Source organism: Panicum hallii, chromosome 8, assembly GCF_002211085.1.
Source record: "Panicum hallii strain FIL2 chromosome 8, PHallii_v3.1, whole genome shotgun sequence".
NCBI lineage: Eukaryota > Viridiplantae > Streptophyta > Magnoliopsida > Poales > Poaceae > Panicum > Panicum hallii.
This window is the reverse complement of record NC_038049.1, coordinates 42,263,311-42,282,761: the sequence shown is the minus strand read 5'-3', so window position 1 is coordinate 42,282,761 and position 19,451 is coordinate 42,263,311. Positions and strand designations below refer to the sequence as shown.

At 51.1% G+C, this 19,451-nt stretch overlaps 2 pseudogenes; one reads left to right on the top strand and one right to left on the bottom strand.

Annotated features, from left to right (window-relative positions):
* The first annotated feature begins 3,019 nt into the window (after positions 1 to 3,019).
* On the top strand, positions 3,020 to 8,396 carry LOC112872361 (annotated as a pseudogene).
* A 214-nt stretch (positions 8,397 to 8,610) lies between these two features.
* On the bottom strand, positions 8,611 to 10,374 carry LOC112872360 (annotated as a pseudogene).
* Positions 10,375 to 19,451: the final 9,077 nt, after the last annotated feature.

The window sequence follows — 19,451 nt, the reverse complement described above, 5'->3', positions numbered from 1 at the left end:
GCCTGCGCAAGGCCCTCTATGGCTTGCGGCAAGCACCAAGGGCGTGGAATGCCAAGTTGGATTCCACGCTCAAAGCGATGGGCTTCGAGCAAAGCCCGCACGAGGCGGCCATCTACCGGCGGGGCAATGGTGGAAATGCCCTACTAGTGGGTGTCTACGTCGATGACCTGGTGATCACTGGCACCAAGGATGCGGAGGTGGCGGCGTTCAAGGAAAAGATGAAGGCCACCTTCCAGATGAGTGACCTGGGACCTCTCTCCTTCTACCTGGGGATCGAGGTGCACCAGGACGACTCCGGAATCACGCTTCGACAGACCGCCTACGCGAAGCGCGTCTTTGAGTTGGCTGGGCTCACCGACTGCAACCCAGCTCTCACTCCAATGGAGGAGAGGCTGAAGCTGAGCCGCGACAACACTACGGAGGAGGTGGATGCTACGCAATATCAGCGTCTTGTGGGGAGCCTTCGCTACCTCGCCCACACACGGCCGGACTTGGCATTCTCCGTCGGCTACGGTAGTCGGTTTATGTAGCGACCGACGATGGAGCACCAGCTAGCTGTGAAGAGGATCATCCGCTATGTTGCGGGGACTCTCGACCATGGTCTCTACTACCTGAGGTGTCCTGGGGAGGCACACTTCGTCGGGTACAGCGACAGCGACCACGCCGGCGACATCGACACCAGCAAGAGCACGAGTGGGACCCTCTTCTTCCTCGGCAAGTGCCTCGTTAGCTGGCAGTCCGTCAAGCAGCAGGTGGTGGCTCTATCCAGCTGCCAGGCCGAATACATAACGGCCTCCACCGCTTCGACTCAGGCGCTCTGGCTCGCTCGACTGCTTGGTGACCTTCTCGGCAGAGAAACTGGAGCGGTGGAGCTCAGGGTGGACAGCAAGTCCGCTCTGGCCTGGCAAAGAACCCCATTTTCCATGAACGGAGCAAGCACATCCGGGTGAGGTACCACTTCATCCGAGGCTGCTTGGAGGAAGGGAGCATCAAGGCAAGCTACATCAACACCAAGGACCAGCTTGCGGACCTGCTCACCAAGCCCCTTGGGAGGATCAAGTTCCTTGAGCTTTGTTCCCGGATCGGGATGGTCCAACTTTCCCATAAGACGACGCACAAGACTTAGGGGGAGAATGTTGGAATAAGTCTTTGTACTGTTGGTCTTTGTGGCCCGTTGTACTGTTGGTCTTTGTGGTCCTCGGCATGGTGATCTGGCTGCCCCAACTAGGACAGCATCTTAGACTAAACTTTTAGGACATCATCCAGAACAGCATCTTAGACTAGCTTTTAGGACAGCATCTTAGACTAAGCATCACTAGCTTTTAGACTAGCATCTCAGACTAGCATCTCGGCATATGCTTGGCTGCCTTGGCCAGCTATAAATATGTATCCCAACCCCTCAGGTTGGCATTGCATTGTGTGAGAAGAAAACCAGAAAATTACCCCAACTCTCGGTGCCAACCTCTCAACGAGAGCAAGAGTCTCGGTACTAACAAATTCAGCAGGAAAGGTTGGCTCAAAAATGTTGCAATTGTAGGTGAGCTTGGGGCCCATGATGCAATGTTATGCAGGCAGGATACGGCAGGGCCCATGCTGATGCAATTGTACGTTCTAGATCCCCCTCCTGATGACAGGGACAGCTCATAACTACAGGAGCAGCCGCAAATCGCAAATTGTTGGGCCTTAAATATTTCATGGTGGAGGTTCAGAACCATTTGATGGATGTAGATGTACTGGGAATTTTTTTTATTGATTCATTGTTTCATATCAAAACCATAAAGTTCGCTTAATTAGATACCTAGTGAACTTTATTTTTAGCTTTCTGTTGAAAAAGGGCTGTTTTCATTGCGAAATGAGAAGTCAAAGTTGAGAGAAGTGTGGTAGCCTGGATTTGCTCTTTATGAAAAGGTATCTAGTTGGTTCGAGCTGTTCTCGAGTTTTCATGTCCTTGTAAGGAATAAAAAGATGAGTTGCAGCATTGTAGCTGTTGATATATATTCTTTATTAAATCGGTCAAAATTAGAAAAGTTTGACTTAGGATAAAACCAAAATGTTTTACATTTTTAAACGGAGAGAATACTACTATTGCAAAAATATACTTTGTTACAATATAATGCCCATTTGGGCTTAATTAATATAACAGGTAGTAGATCTCCTAATCCGTTTACAGAGAGGAACTTTGTTACAATGCGATGAGCATGATAATGTAAACCTGACGCACACGTCTATCCGGATCAGCATCCCGGGCCCTCACTGAATCTGCAACAGCAAAATGGTGTATGGTTCCCCGGCAGCAAATCAATGATTCAGATAACACCAACGTTGCTCATGGTCAATGTTCAGAGATGGATCATGCAATGTGGCAAAGAAATTTGGCAAGAAGATGTGCAAAGAAAGCTGATCTGAAATAGGGTCCATAAAATGAGTTCCAGGTAGGACACGCCAGTGCACATTCTGGATGGCCGGTACCAGGTCAAGCAGCATCACCAAAATGCCATTATTTGAGCTTGAATATTTCGTCATGGAGGTTCATCAGAAGTTCAGAACCATTGAATCCTATAGGATGGCTCTAGATGCATCAAGAGTTTAGCGCAAATCAGAAACGCAAACCTACCCCAAAGGCACAGGGAAGTTCACCGAATCTGAGGATTCTTGTGGACGACGTGAATTACTAGGTTTTGGCATCATCTTCAGATTTCGCCACACGTGCACTGCATGTCTCTTTGTCTGCCATCTTCGCTACGAGACAGATTGGCGAGCGTGCGTGCGTGACATCTGGAACCGTTGCAGCAGGGACACGGCAGAAGCAGATGGTTGCACACAAGGTTGCACCCGTCTGCACCGCTCGCTTTCCGTCCATGTCGAGCTGCGCGTGCCGACGCCGGCCGCCGACCACGCTGCTCCGGCCATCTGATGAGCTCCACACGATGACGAACACACATCCGGCTCTCATTTGCCCGTCCCAATTAGCTCTCCCTGATCTGAAACACTTTTCTGAAAATTTCGTGTAATCAAATACCACAGTCGCGTTCCGTTCAGTTGCATGCCGTCTTTCTCCTCCAAAGTTCCTGATGCTCTGCAGAAGAGACTCCCCTCACCTGTCGCGACGTCAGCACGCTCCAGAGCCTTCCTAAAGTAGGGTCCGGGCCGGCGTCTTCGTCCTCCCGGCGCCCGTGCCTATAAATCGCCATGGAACGCGCTCGCTCACCTTGTCCTCATCAGCTCAGATACCTCCAGGAGCTTGGTTAGCTAGCACATCGGCGGGTAATCTCCCTCTTGGCATCGCCTGAATCTTCTTCTCTCTGAACATTCTCGCTCCAGTCTTCTTGTGCCCGGCCGGTCGCGTTGCCAATGGCGCCGCCTAACGAGTCGAAGCCCACGCCCAAGGTCGCCGCCACGCCCGCGCCCAAGCTCGCCGCCAACGCGGCCAAGGGCGGCCCGGCGTCGTCGTCCGCACCGTGCCTCTTCTCGCTGCAGGACGGGGAGCTCAGCGTCGGCGGCGGCAATAAGGCCGCGCTCCTCACGGGCGTGCCGGGGAACGTCACGCTCACCCCGTTCGCCGAGGCCTTCGACCCCGCGGCGTCGGACGCGCCGCGGGAGCTGGCCGAGCGGGCCGCGGCGAACGCGCGCCGCGGCGCGTTCCTGGGCTTCACGCTGCTGGCGCCGGCGAGCCGTGCGCCGTACCGCGTGGGGCGGCTGGCGGGCCCGCGGCGGTTCCTGAGCGTGTTCCGGTTCAAGACGTGGTGGAGCACGGCGTGGGCGGGGCGGCGCGGGCGCGACCTGCAAATGGAGACGCAGTGGGTGCTCCTCGAGGTGCCCGAGCTCGCAGGCGCCGGCGCGGGCTACGTCCTCGTGCTGCCGCTCGTGCAGGGGGGCTTCCGGTCGGCCATCTTCCCCGGCGACGACAACGGCGTCGTCATCTGCGCCGAGAGCGGGTCCGAGGCCGTCACCGGCACCGACTTCCGCCGCATCGCCTACGTGCACGCCGGCGACGCCAGCCTACCTCGCTGCTAGGGTGCAATCAAGTACAAATTCACCGTCGGTCCAGGAAGGCAGGCGGCGGCAGGGAAGGAGCTCAGGAACTCCGCGCGCGCATAGAGATCCGCCCGACACCGCCGTCTCTGATCCGCCCGACAATGCGCGGTGCCATCCTCCCTTGTGAGTCTCTGATTAGTTTTGAGCACCTTTCTTGGTTAATTTTTCATGGCGTTCTTATGTTGTACTTGATTGCTGTGTTGTTTTGTTTCATTGGTAGGTCCACCGATTTATCCTTATTTCTTGTGTTCTCATTGCAGACAAGCCCGAGGCATCAAGGCAACAACAGACGCTGCTTATATTTGGAGGCAGAGGTTATTGTTATTCCTTGCTTTAGTGAATTTCTCAAAGTTTGTTGTATTATTCAATTTTTATGTGTTTGACATTCCTTATCTGACCCCGTGATAGAAAGTAATTTTGTTGATCAATTTTATGTCGTTGAAATCTGATAAACAAGTGAAACTAATATACTTCGATGCAGCTGGATAATTTAAATATTGAGAAATCAAGTCATCAAAAATTTTGTTCCCATTTTTTTTGACTCTGCATTTTGTTCCCATTTTGTCGTACATTTGCATTATCTTTTGATTTAGGGATAATACTCATCTTTTTTACTTCAATTATGTTATTTTCTTTTTATAAAGTATAAATTTTTTTGATTTGCTTAGGATTGGCTTGTGAAAAGGTAAATTATTTCCTTATGAGATTTTTTAATGAGAATCATAAAGGTGTTTTTATCTTGATTAATGATTTAATGCATACATTTTGGGCCATCAATAGGCTATTCCTAACCACTTTACGTCTTCTTTCCCCATAGGTGGAGCTGGGCCGATAATGGGTGATTTATGGGCTTTAAAGGGTATTACGGATGAAGGTATCTCCTATTTATTTGTAAATTTATTTGATAGATAAGGCACAAACCAAAGTAAAAACTTACAGCCCTTCTGATCTAAGCCGCCTACTAATTGATATTTATCTAATGTAGACTAGATAACGGGACTGTTGTGCTTATCTCCTTGTATTGTGGCCTGCACGCCACAACAAACAATATCATATTAACCAGTTTGAATGGTTGTAGATCATGATTATATTATATGCAGAACACCTTTATATACATTCTATTTGGACTAACTGCTTCTTGAAAAATTTTATTTTCATTTCTCTTCTGTTATAATCTGGTCCATCCATATTTTGTGTATTAGTATTAAACAATTTAGCCAGTATCTGATTTTGTTCACTTTGCAAGATAATGAGACACCAGGTTGGACGCAATTAAAGCTCCCAAGGCAATCTCCCTCTCCTCGGTGCGGCCATTCAGTAACTTCTGGTGGACCTTATGTATGTAGTTTTATCCTGTGATAACTTTTTCTGAGTGCACCATTGTATAAATGACATGCGCTATATTTGTCGAAGTGATACTCCTTGATGCACTATCAGCTGTTAGAAAATAGTAGGAACATGCTTTAGGATGCCAACCCTGGTTGTGAGTTAGTATATTGTCCTCTCAATATCCCTTTGTCACCCTCGCTAAAAATATTATTTACCTTGTGCAAAGTATCAGATGTGAATTCAAAACAAGTTTGTAGCACATCCTTGCTTCATCAGGATTAACTGCAGAATTGGATCTAACAATTGATATTTAATCAAATGTCAAGAAAATAATTCTCCTTAATCTTTATCAGGAGCCTTTGAATCCTGAGTATTCAGATTTACGGTCTATATGAGCAGAAGCTGGTTTTGTCTTGAAATTCTTCTGACATTTTGTGCAAAATTTTCTTGTCACCTCTTGCTTTTTGGAGGACATGGAACTGGTGGTTGGCTAAGTAGATATGATGTGTATTACAATGAATACGTTATTTTGGACAGGGGTAAGATGTGATTAGGACTTTCTGTTTGCTGGACTTGTATTGCTTGTGATATACATATTGAAAACACCAAATATTTCGTTTTCGTTGATTAAACCGTTATTGTGTTTGAACATAGCAACCTGTGATGTGCGCTTGAACTCATTAATTTGTGCATTTTGTGGACTCTTAATGTGTGGACATGTACTGTGGGACTTATGCACTTGTGAAGTGCGGATTTGTGGATGATATGTATTTGTGGATGATATGTATTTCTGGCCGATTTGTGGATGATTTGTGCACTGTTTTAGTGATGACGTGGCGCGCTAGGAAGTTGAGGTATACTGTCCACGTGGCCGTAAAAACGTCAGGGTACCGACGAATTTAAGTCCACATGTCTTCCAGCCCGATGTGACCGAGGTTCGCCACGTGTCACTTAAATTCGTTGGTGTACCGACGAATTTAAGCTGACGTGGCAATAAAAACGTCGGGGTGACGTGTCACCTACGAATTTATTGTAAATTCGTCGACCCAGATGAATTTAACTCGATAAATTCGTCGAACTAAAGACGGCTTAAATTCGTCGGTGGCCAATAAATTTACTGTAAATTCATCGGTTTTGAATATAAAAACGTCGGTTTTTGGCCGACGAATTTTTGCCATTCTGTTGTAGCGCGCGCGGCGCACCACAGGTTGATACAGGAGAAGGCGTTGCCGGCGATGGTGGACCAGTTCGGGTGGTGCACGTGGGACGCCTTCTACCTCACCGTTGACCCCGCCGGCGTCTGGCAGGGCGTGTCGGAGTTCGCCGATGCCGGCCTGCCCCTGCGGTTCCTCATCATCGACGACGGCTAGCAGAGCGTGAACCGCGACGGCGACCCGCCGCACGAGGACGCGCCGGGGCTCGTGCTTGGCGGCGACCAGATGACCGCGCGCCTCTACCGCTTCGACGAGTGCGCGCGCTTCCGCGGGTACAGGGAGGGCGCGCTGATCCGCTGCTCGCCGGAGCTGTTCTACGACAAGAGCATGCCCAAGGCCGTCGTGCGCAAGGCCGCCGAGATCGAGAGCACCTGGAAGGCCCGGAAGAAAGCGGCGCAGGGCGGCGCCACCGATCTCTTGGACTTCGACGTCAGGATCACGCAGCTGCGGCGCGAGCTCGATCAGCTGCTCGTGTAGAGGGACGCCGTCCTTGCGAAGCTCTGCGACGACGGCGGCGCCGGCGAGGTGGGGCTGAAGGCGTTCCTTAAGGACATGCGGCGGCGGTTCCCAGGGCTGGACGACGTTTACGTGTGGCAGGCGCAATGCGGCGGGTGGGGCGGTGTGCGTCCCGGCGCGACGCCGCTGGACGCGCGCGTCGTGCCGGCGCGGCCGTCGCCAGGTCTGGCCGGCACCATGGACGACCTCGCCGTGGACCGCATCATCGAGGGCGGGATCGGGCTGGTGCGCCCCGACCAGGCCGACGACCTCTACGAGTCGATGCACTCCTACCTCGCCGGCGCGGGCGTCACCGGCGTCAAGGTTGACGTCGTGCATACGCTGGAGTACGTCTGCAGGGAGCACGGCGGGCGCGTCGAGCTCGCCAGGGCCTACTACGACGGGCTCTCCAGGTCCGTCGCCAAGAACTTCGCCGGCACGGGCATCATCGCCAGCATGCAGCAGTGCAACGACTTCTTCTTCCTCGGGACGCGGCAGGTGGCCATGGGCCGTGCCGGCGACGACTTCTGGTTCGAGGACCCCAACGGCGACCCCATGGGCGTGTACTGGCTGCAGGGCGCGCATATGGTGAACTGCGCCTACAACAGCCTGTGGATGGGCCAGTTCATCCGCCCGGACTGGGACATGTGTTCCAGTCCGACCACGCCTGCACCTTCCACGCCGCGTCCCAGGCCATCTGCGGCGGCCCCGTCTACGTCAGCGACTCCCTCGGTGGCCATGACTTCGAGCTGCTCAGGAGGCTCGTCTTCCCAGACAGCACCGTGCCCCGGTGCCTGCACTATGCTCTCCCCACTCGAGACTGCATGTTCAAGAACCCACTCTTTGATCAGGAAACTGTCCTCAAGATTTGGAACCTGAACAAGGTCAGTTACTCAGTTTCATGCAGTTTGTCTTTCTCTTTTGCATATGCAGCATATTATTTCTGGAAATGTTCATAAACTTTAGTTCTTGAGCTACTGTTCGTGACATGTAGTAGTATCTGAATTCTGAAACTGAAAACCGTCCAATTTTGCAGTTTGGAGGGGTCATTGGGGCCTTCAATTGTCAGGGCGCAGGTTGGGATCCGTTGGAGCACCGTGGTGAGGTGAGGAGAAGGGGGCGGGGAGGCTGCTGGTGTACTCTGACGTGAAGCCAAGGAGGAGCTTGGTGGATGGCTGTGAGGCTGAATTCGAATGGGGAAATGGCGGGAAGCTGATGGTTGATGTGACGTGGAAGCAGGAGAAAGATGGTGTCTCTGACGTGGCCTTCTGTTTCTAGGAGACGAGAATGCTGTGCTGTTCTGCTGCTGCAACCAACAATGCTTGCAATTCTGTAAATATTTACCTTTTTTCTTGTTTCTTTTTACATTTAATATACATGGTATGCCTGAATTAATTTGGATTTGTATTGTGTGAAATTTGTATTATTTCTAATGAACGAAATTTAAGTTGAAAATTTGTATGACTTGTTCTCCTCTGAGTTCTCTACAATCCGGAGCATGGTACTGAATTTTGACCAAGTCCACTCAAGCGCCTAGCTAGCCATCTCGTTGCCCTCCGTTGACTCCACCACCTCCAGCGCCTCCGTCGCCCGGCCGCTGCTCCGCCACTGAGGCACCACCGCCCGGTGACTCCTCGGCGACAGCTGCGTCCCTGAACCTGGCGTAAATGTCGCCCCTGTAGAACTCCCTCGTCCTCCACACGAGCACCAGCGACACGAGCGCGCCGGCCGCCGTGGCCGCCGTGATGATCAGGAACGACCTCCTGAAGCACTCCACGCCGAGGCACATCCTGTCCCCGCCGGCGGCCGGAAGCGTGCCGCCGTGCTGCCTCGTGGCCTCGGCGTCGTGGAGCCGCCCCGCGACGCGCACGTTGAGGAGGTAGGCGCCGACGGGGCTGGCGACGGCGCCGAGGTTGTAGAGCGTGGGGTAGCGCCGGAGCCCGAAGAGCTCGAAGATGACGGCGTAGAGTAGCGGCCATTGCGCACCGAAGCAGAAGCCGGTGAGGACGGACGCCGCGTAGAGCGCGCGCGGCACGCCGAGGGTGATGAGGAGGTGGCCGGCGCAGGAGGCGAGGAGCACTGCCATGAGCGCGAGCGGCCGCGGGAACCGGTACTGGGAGAGGAGCGCCTCGGAGGCGTACCCGGCGGCGACGCGGCCGGCGTAGTTCCAGACTCTGATGAGGGAGACGAAGGCGTCCACGCTCTTGGGTGGGTACCCCAGCGACTGCCCGATCTGCCCCATGTTGTCGATCGCCGTCAGGGTCCCGCCGGCGCCGCAGGTGATGGCCACGAACAGGATCAGCATGTCCACGCTCACCAGCGCCTGCGGGATGGAGTAGTCCTCGCCGTGCGCCGGCGGGTTGAACGTGTGCCTCAGGAAGGAGGTGAGGCCGCAGGAAGACGGCGGTGGCGGTGTATCGATGGTGCTCGCCGGCGTCGCTACCTCGGTCATTGGCAATGAGGCGGCTGTTTTCTCGACGACGGTCACCGTCGTGAGCGCCGCGCGCAGGGACTCCTCGAGCTCCTTCTTGATCCGGTACTCCTGCCTGACTACGACGGCGAGGGGAAGGAAGAGGAGGATTAGGAGCCCGGCGGCCGACGCGGCGTACGCAGCGCGCGAGAAGCTGGCCTGCCTCTGCACGACGATCATGACGAGGATGTACGCCGCGAGCGCTATGGAGATGTAGAGCAAACAGAAGAACACGCCGCCACCGCCGCCGCCGGCGCGGTGGAGGCACGACGCGAACGGTGCCGAGGAACGCGACGGAGACCGCGGCGGGGAGCCAGGCGATATGCAGCACGAGCGAGGTGGCGTCGCCGCCGCCGTCGAGCGCGAGGTGGAGCTGCGCGAGGATGGCGCTGCTGAGGCCAACGTATCCCTTGAGCAGACCGAGCACGGCGCCGCGGGTCCCCGGGAAGTTCCGGACGCAGGTGACGAGCGTGCCGGTGCCGGCGAACGCCTGCGAGTTGGCGCCGGCGCAGACGTAGGCGCACATGAGCCAGACGGGCGGGCGCGCGACGCGGCCGGCCAGGGAGAGGTAGACCATGAGGTAGCCGGCTAGGTTCATGGTGGCGCCGACGGCGAGCACGGCCCGCGGCGGGGCCACCTCGCTGAGCAGCCCCGCGGGGACACCGACGTTGCTGCCCGGGAGTAGATGCCGAAGGCGTTGGTCGCGCCCGACGCCGAGAGGATGAGCAGGCACGCGAACAGCGTGAACCAGCGCCCCGACAGGACCCGCCGGGCGAACCGCGCCGTCAGCACCTCCGCCGCCAGGCCGCCGCCGGCGACCGCCAACACCATGGCGCCGAGCCTATATCTACCAACTGTGCAATGCAGATTTGCAGAGTCGAGTATCACTACTCACTTGCACTAATGATCCTGTAAAAATTTGCTTCTTGTGAAACTTGTGCGTTCCAAGAGAGCACGAGTAGCCAGCCATCTCTTTCCATGTCTATTAATTTGTATCCATTGGGCCTGCAGCCACTTGCTGACACACGAGTAAACAAAGACAGAGAACTAAGAAAATCTTGCGCCATCGTCACCGTAGGTTCTGCCGGCGAGTGTATTTCTCCTTTTTTTCCCCCACTCCATACAGAGTATATACGCACGCACACACGCTACCCTTCATTTGTACATGAAAAAAAGATCACAAAAGGTAGATTATGACCTTCCCTTGCTGCAATGGAAGGACGATCTCTTGGTCAAATAAGCTTCACAAAAATTTGGTGTTTTGGGCAATTTTCTAGGTCTGTCTATGTAAGGAACATGGCCTTATTAGATTATAATTATGATTTTGGTGATTATAGGACAACATAGTCAATGCGATTAACGAGTTTGTGAGCTCAAATTTATAGGATTTTTATATTCCATAGATAGAGTCCAATCCATATACAAGACCGTCCAAACCACAATCAAGATGCCTAAGTTGTAGTGAAAATATAGAGATGAATTGGACAAGGTTCAGCATGAATGTATGCGTCCGTTGAACCGACGACATCAAATATGAACTGATCGGTGCATTAAAAATTGCAACGGTGATCAGGTGCAGAAGAAGTCAGTAACACCGGTTGAACCGACATTGTAAGAAGGGATGCGTCGGTGCAATGAGGAGAAGGCATGGCGATCAAGTGGAGAAGTGCCAGAGGCACCGTTGAACCGATACTATGATACAGAGCGTCGGTGCAATGGTCGTTTATTTTGCCCGAGAGGTTTTGGAGCTAAAGGGACAAGAAGGTCTTCAGCACCGGTTGAACTGACGGTGCGTCGGTGCATGTGTCGGTGCAATGACACAAGCAAAAGCAGGCTTGGCAGACATGAGAGCAACATCTAGTATGCAAGTTCATATTGACCGGTTAACTGAAGATAGTGATCGTTTAACCGACGCTTTAGGCTTTTAGCAGAAAAGCAACGGCTAAAAGTGGATCTCTAGTCTATGGGTCTCATCCCGGTTCATTTGAGACTACTGGAGATTGTGTGAAGCACCCATACTTTGAAAAAGTTCTCTAAGCCATCCAAATAGCTCATTGATCAAATCCCTAGATTTAGCACAAGCTTTGTGAGGTGTAGTGCTAGGCTAGCTCTAGAGAAAGTGTGAGAGCAAGGTGTTGTGACCTTATGCTGGTTCTTGAGTGAACCTCAAGCTTGTATCTCAGTGTGCCGGCCTCTTGGAATTTTTGTGGCTCGCTGGCAAGTCATCGACCCTCCAGCTTGGTGTGGAGCAGCAACGACGGCTTTGTGCAGGAGACGTGGAGACCCCCTTCCTTTATGGAGAAGCTCCTTAGTGGAGATGGCATCGAGATGACCGGAGACTTGGCGAGAGCCTTGGTGGCGAGTCAAGAAGAGTCCTGGAAGAGACTCGGTGATCGGGAAGCAATACTCTTAGTGAGTGCTTCAACAACATGGATTAGGGGTGACCTTGTGACTACCGATAATATTGGATAATTTTCGTGTTGAGAGTTTGCTTACCCTCCTCATTTTAAGCTTCCACATTTCTTATTGCAATCTTGTGTGACTTTACATTCTTAGTGTAGTATCTTGTTAGGATTGGCTATAAGTTGCAAAACTTTTTGGGATGAAGTTTTTACACTAATTGAACCCTGGTTGCACATCTAAATAATATGTTTTAGCTTATGTTTTGTGCTAACTAGTTTAAGCTATAGGTTAAGGTTTTAGAATGGCCTAATTCACTCTCTCCTCCTCTTAGGCTACGAGCACCAATTTCTTTCAATCTATCCCTCACTCGGGGTGATTTGGAGCTTTCCATCTCTTAAGTGATTTTGACACTCAAATCACTCAAATGTCCACCACAAAAATTCGAGTGAAAAAGAGACGATCATGTCAGACCCGGGACTACGGAACTATGTACATAACATAGTTCATACAGGAATAGGGGATAGGACATGTCCTGTACCTTATCTGTGTTGTACTCTACTTGCATATGAAGTAGAACTAGTCGATACAGAAGGAAGCTACTCGAGTTGTACTCGAGTAAGATTCCTAAGCTAGTGTCGGACTAGGATTCATTTAACCCTTTCCTCCCGGATATATAAGGGCGGACAGGGACACCCGCAAAACACATCAACACCCAAGGCAATACAGACCACCAAACAGGACGTAGGGTATTACGCACATCGCGGCCTGAACCTGTCTAAACCTCGTGTTGCTTGCACCTTCGAGTTCCTGATCTCGGCGACACCCTACCTAAAACTCACCACCTCGGGTATATCCCTCGGTGGGCAGGCGGTAAAACACTGACAGCTGGCGCGCCAAGTAGGGGAGTGCATCAAAGATCCACCGGCAAACTCGATGGCATCATTCAAGTTCACCAGTGCCGTGCTCCCCGAGGGCACGACGCTTGTTTTTGGCTCATGGGTCTGCGTTGCAGACGGTGCAGGCGATTTTCATCGACTCACCATCGACGTCACGAAGCCGAAAACTTTTGCAGCAAGTTTTCACAGCGAGCTCGACGAGTTTGTTGACAATCTCGATGACTTGTTGACCCATGGCTCCGCCACGAAGATCGAGGAGGAGTCCGTTTTCAACACGACTCCACCCCATGCTGCAACAACCATGCTCGGATCGGACTCGCTCCAATCTGAGGACTTGCGTAGCCGATCACGACTCGGTCCACGCAATTCGGCCACTGAACCTCAGAAGGTCAACAATTCAGAGTCCCTCTCCGCATTGGAAAAGGACTTGGACTTTTTACTCCAAATTAGGAAACGCGAAGCCACGGCATGTCGGGAGGCTGCGGGTCACCTTGGTGACAATGGTCTGATGATCACCTCCACCCCAGAAGGTCGTTTCGTGCATTGGAAGGGCATGAAACTCTCCGATCTACTCAAAGATGAAGACCGACTCGTGGCACACCTCAAGCCCTTGCCTTTCCAGCAGGGTAAGCCATTAGCCACCACAGCAGAAGAATCGATCGAGCTAGTCGAAGCGAGCTCCGACGAACTCATATCACGCCAAGTGTTGATGGCAGAAGAGGGGGAGCATGATGGCCTCTTACCCAATGAAACACTTGGCATGATATCCGAAGATGAGTCCACAGCCAACGCCGGCGACGAAAACGACACCGAGTGTGAGGCACGAAGGGCTAGGAACAGAGCCCGCGCAGCCCGGCGAAGGAGGGTCAACGAGTGCATACGATCTATGCATCATGAACTGGACGCCGAATTCGCCGTTGTGAGCGAGCGGGGCTTTAGAACCCCCGTGGCTAACATCGCCAGGGTAACCGCCATACTCGAACGCAGCAATGATCCAAACCTGCACCAAGCACTTCGCTATGCGCAGAGAGCATGGATCCAGCTCGATGGACAAAACCCGGCGTCAGCCATCGGAGAAGAACACATGGGCGAAAGCCGCAGCCAGGCTAACAGTCGAATGGTAGGTGGTCATCCTCAACATCAATGAAGCAATAACAGTGACAATGCTCGTGGAAGTCAGGCCACTGGCGGGAGGCAGCAGCCACCTCTAGTAGGCAACCCGCGACAACCTAATCATCCCAACCATTGGAATCCTCAAGACTTACCCATTGAAGACCTGCGCCAGAAAATCAATGAAGGACGCGATGCGTGATCCATAATTGATTCCAGACGCAGAGAGCGTGAAGTAGCCGATCCAGAAGGTATCGACAGCAGTGATCGCTTTCCAGTGTTCACAGCACGGTTCAACAGTTACAAGTTCCCTGAGGGCTTCAAGCCAATTGGGATCACCAAGTACGACGGCAAACAAGCTCCTCAGCAATGGCTATGATGTTACTCTACCACCATAGAAGTCGCAGGAGGCTCCAACACCACCAAGGTCATCTACTTCCCGATGGCTTTGGACCCTGCACTGCTCACATGGCTGAAGAGCCTCAGCAACAACTCGATCGACTCCTGGGAGGGGCTCAACAAAGTCTTCATCGACAACTTCCAGGGGGCGATTGCCCGCGCAGGTACTCGTCATGACCTTGCTCGGTGTAAACAGGAACGCAACGAGCTCCTACGATCATACACACGCCATTTCTTCGATGTACGAGCCACCATTGCGAACATCTCGGAAGAGGACATCATCGACTGCTTCTACAATAGCCTCACCGACCCAGGCATCTATAGAGACTTCGCGCGGAACAGACCAAAAACTATTGCAGGACTTCGTGACATGATGCACGATTGGTCCGAGCAAGAGGAGACATGCATGAACGGTTCTCGAGGCGCAACGACAACAACCCGAGGCGCCCAAATGATAACCGTACTGACAAGAGCCAGCGGGACTACTCAGGTTCATCCCGAAAGCGCAAGCCAGACGACCTCGTCGCGGCTGTGGATCGTCCTCCGCGAGGCAGGAAGACAACGACGCAAGAGCAATTCGAAAAGCTCTTGCAGAAGAAATGCCCATGGCATCCAGGTGCCAATCATGCGGCAATCGATTGCTACAACCTCCGAAGGACATTCAGCAATCCCAGCAATGACAAGAAGACCAAGTCAACGGATAAAGAGCCCAAAGAGGACGACCAAGGGGACAAATCGCACAATCCGAAGTTCCAAGATGCCTCGAAAACCATCAACGTCATCTTCGGAGGTGACGAAGAGTTCAGTTCCAGGAGGGAACAAAAACTACTACTCCGAGAAATCATGTCCGTAGAGCCGGCGGTACCAGGACCACTTCGATGGTCGGAGGTCCCCATCTTGTTCTCACGAGACGATCAGTGGACCAGCTTCTCGGAGCCCGGCAAATTCCCCCTGGTCCTGGACCCGGTGGTGGCAGAGGTCAAGCTCACCAGAATACTCATCGACGGCGGAAGCGGTCTCAACCTCATCTTCGCCAACATGTTGAGAAAGATGGGCTTAGACTTAACGGACATGCTCGTCCCAAGCAAGTCTCCCTTCTACGGCATTGTCCCAGGCAATGAAACACATCCACTTGGCATGGTGGTCCTTCTAGTCACCTTCGGCATGAGGGAGAACTACCGTACCGAGTTCATCAAATTCGAAGTTGCCAACTTTGAATCTTCATATCATGCCATACTGGGCAGGCCGGCACTGGCCAAATTCATGGCAGTGCCGCACTATGTTTATCTACTTCACAAGATGCCAGGACGAAGTGGGGTACTCACTCTCCGAGGCGACTTGAAGAAGTCATATGACTGCAACCAGGAGGCCATCCAGTACGCTTCAACTACGCGTGTGCCAGATGCTTCAGGAGAAGTACTCGCGGCCGCGCAAGCTGGAAAACAAATTTTCCAGACTGGAGGTTCATCACGTGATACGGGAACACAATATCGGCGCAGATATACTATCCAAACTAGGATCCACCCGTGCACAAGTCCCAGCGGGAGTTTTTGTCCAGGAGCTGAAGCAACCATCCATCAAGTCCTCACCTCAGATAACCACTGATACTAACCCTCAGAAGCCCGATCGGGAGGTTATGATACTCGGGGAGGACTGGAGAGAAACTTACATCGACTTCATCCGGGACCAAAGACTACCAGCGGGGATGTGCGCAAAAAGCGTAGCGGCAGCTCGTGTCATGCGCAAAAGCAAAGGTTTTGTCCTAGTCGACAATAAACTCTAGCAGCGTGGCGCACGATCAGGTGTACTCATGAAATGCGTCACGAGAGAAGACGGCTATGACATACTGCAGGAGATACATGAGGGAGTATGCGGCAACCACGTAGCTTCAAGAATGCTAGTCGGGAAAGCATACAGAGCTAGTTTTTGGTGGCCCATCGCAGTTTCAGACGCTGAAGACCTGGTGCGGACATGCCAAAACTGCCAATTCTTTGGCAAGCAATCTCACGTCCCAGCCCACAATCTTATCATCATACCGCCATCCTGGCCGTTTGCTTGCTGGAGCCTTGATATGATTGGGCCATTTACAATGGTGCCAGGCGGTTTTACCCACATATTGGTAGCAATCGACAATTTTACCAAGTGGATCGAGTACAAGCCGATAACCAAGCTCACACTAGACAGAGTCGTTGATTTCGTCTCTGACATTCTGCATCGCTTCGGCTTCCCAAACACCATCGTCACGGACCTGGGATCAAATTTCACAGCTAACCAGTTCTAGGTGTTCTGTGAAAATGCGTGCATCGAAGTCAAAATACGTCTCCGTTGCACACCCAAGAGCCAACAGTCAAGTCGAGAGGGCGAACGGCATGATAATCGAGGGCCTCAAGAAAAGAATCTATGATGAAAATAGCAAGAAAGGCGGAAAGCGGATACACGAGTTGCCATATGTCATCTGGTGGCTTAGGACTCAGCCGTCCAAAGCCACAGGACAAACACCGTTTTTTCTTATCTACGGCTCTGAAGCAATTTTACCAGCTGACATCATGTGGAAATCCCCAAGGGTTGAAATGTACAACGAAGGCGAGGCGGATGAAGCAAGGAAGCTAGAGCTAGACTTTGTCGAAGAGGCTCGCTGCACTGCTCTTGTTCAGTCAGCATGATACCTACAGGGGATCCGACAATATCATGACCGCAACGTCAGAGAACGGTCGTTCAGTATAGGCGATTTGGTCCTACGCCGCATCCAAGACGAGTCAGGATTACACAAGCTCAATTCAAGATGGGAAGGACCGTTCATCGTCAAGTAGATTACAAGACCGGGGTCTTATCGACTACAATACCCCGAGGGCCAAGACATCCTAAATTCCTGGAACATACAGAACCTACGAAAGTTTTACCCATAAGAAGACACGCAGTGATAGCTGTTCTTCGAGCGTCAAGGCAGTTTCTTTCCGATTCAATTTGGAGGCCATGTGCCACAGAATCAGGAATGTAAATTCTCTATTAAAATTGGAGGCTATAGTCACGTTCAAGTTTCATATAAATCGACTTCTTGCTACGATCATGATGGTTGTCGCGATGAGGATCGCGTACTCCGAACAGGTTAGATCCGCTCGATCGGATTCAATCTAACTTTTTTGACGGGCTCACTTGAGGAGCTATATCGACTACTCCCAGAGTCACTGCACTCGGGGTAGTATTGACTACTTGCTACGAGCATGATAGTCGTCGCGATGAGGATCGCGTTCTCCGAACAGGTTAGATCCGCTCGATCAGATTCATTCTAACTTGTTTGACGGGCCCTTCCCATCCTTCTTGTTGGATGTCTCGGGCGCCATTTTAGTTCTGTTTGTCACGAGCCGCTTTACTCGCATGCGCTCGGGGGCTGCAGAGAAGGGGTGGAGAGATTCGGCTAGCTTGGGGCTTGTCAAAGGAGGTGAAGGCGGAGCACAGATCTGATTGGGGACTCAGAAATTACTCGGCGGATTGACGATTGGAAGCACGGGTTTTACCCTAAGTTACCGCGGGGTTAAATAACCAGCGGCCGGATACTGCTTTACTATTCCGAAGTTGAAGAGTCATCACAAGGAATATTCGGAAGATGAGGGGTTATTTGGTAGATTTTTAGATAAATTATTTGATTAACCATTTTTTCAGGGTTAATTGTCCTAAAAAAGGGATTTTTCGGATTCCAAATCTAACTTCTATCATGTGTACCATCACACCAATTATTTCCCAGGGAATATTTTTTCACTGCATGCCACGACCATTGGATCCTTTTTTCCAAGCCTGAGAGATTTGGATTCAAGGCTCCGGGGCTGCAGGATACGTAGCATCGACAACTTATTTTTCAAATATATTCGAAGAGTAAGCAAGGAAGATTCAAGACTAATGTGACCCTCAGTCTGATTCTTCGATTCAACCTAAGGCTCGGGGGCTACTCCATATGAAGTGCAATTTTCCATCGCACCCCATACCAAAGAAGTAATTCGGGGCATGAGCACCTCATAGCTTCAATGCAGCCAAGGAAGTATTCAAAGAAGAGCTTCAAGATGGAGCTTAAAAAAAGCCGAAGACTACTTCGGAAGTACTCGAGGAGCCTGCAGTACTTAGCTACGAAGAGCTGGGGGCTTGTCAGACCTGGAACTACGGGACTATGTACATAACGTAGTTCATACAGGAATAGGGGATAGGACATGTCCTATACCTTATCTGCATTGTACTCTACTCGCATGCGAAGTAGAACTAGTCGATACAGAAGGATGCTACTCGAGTTGTACTCAAGTAAGATTCCTAAGCTACTGTCGGACTAGGATTCATTTAACCCTGTCCTCTCGGATATATAAGGGCGGGCAGGGACCCCCTCAAAACACATCAACACCCAAGGCAATACAGACCATCAAATAGGACGTAGGGTATTACGCACATCGCGGGTCGAACCTGTCTAAACCTCATGTTGCTTGCACCTTCGAGTTCCTGATCTCGGCGACACCCTACCTAAAACTCACCATCTCGGGTATATCCCTCGGTGGGCAGACGGTAAAACACGGACAGACCATCACCCAAATTTTATATCCATCCGATCAAAATCAAACGTACCAAAATAAAATAAAAAATAAATATCAAAGAAATAGAAAAGCATAAAAGATAGAAGCAATCAGAGGCAAATATCAAAATAACATATTATAAAAAACTACAAATGTTTTACAAAAAATTCTATAGAATAAAAAAACAGAAATTTTATGATGCGTTTGAAGTCTTACATATGCCAAATGCCAAATGCAAATTAAAAAAAAACCCCGCAAAACAACCAAAATAACATATCTGAACTGTGAGTATAACTAAATGTTAAAACCTAGAAAGTTAACAGTAATCAGATTGCTGCTGCATCCAGAAAATACATATTTAATATATTTAATTGATAGGACACTTCATTAGAAATGACACATAATTTACACAGAAATTATAGTTATATAGTTGCGGTCAACACAACATAATTTAATTGTAACTAATATTATTCAAATTGCGAATAAGAATGAGCGTAGAATTGTAACTAATGTGGAAACTTGTAGCATGGAGCGAATGTGATAGCTCCTT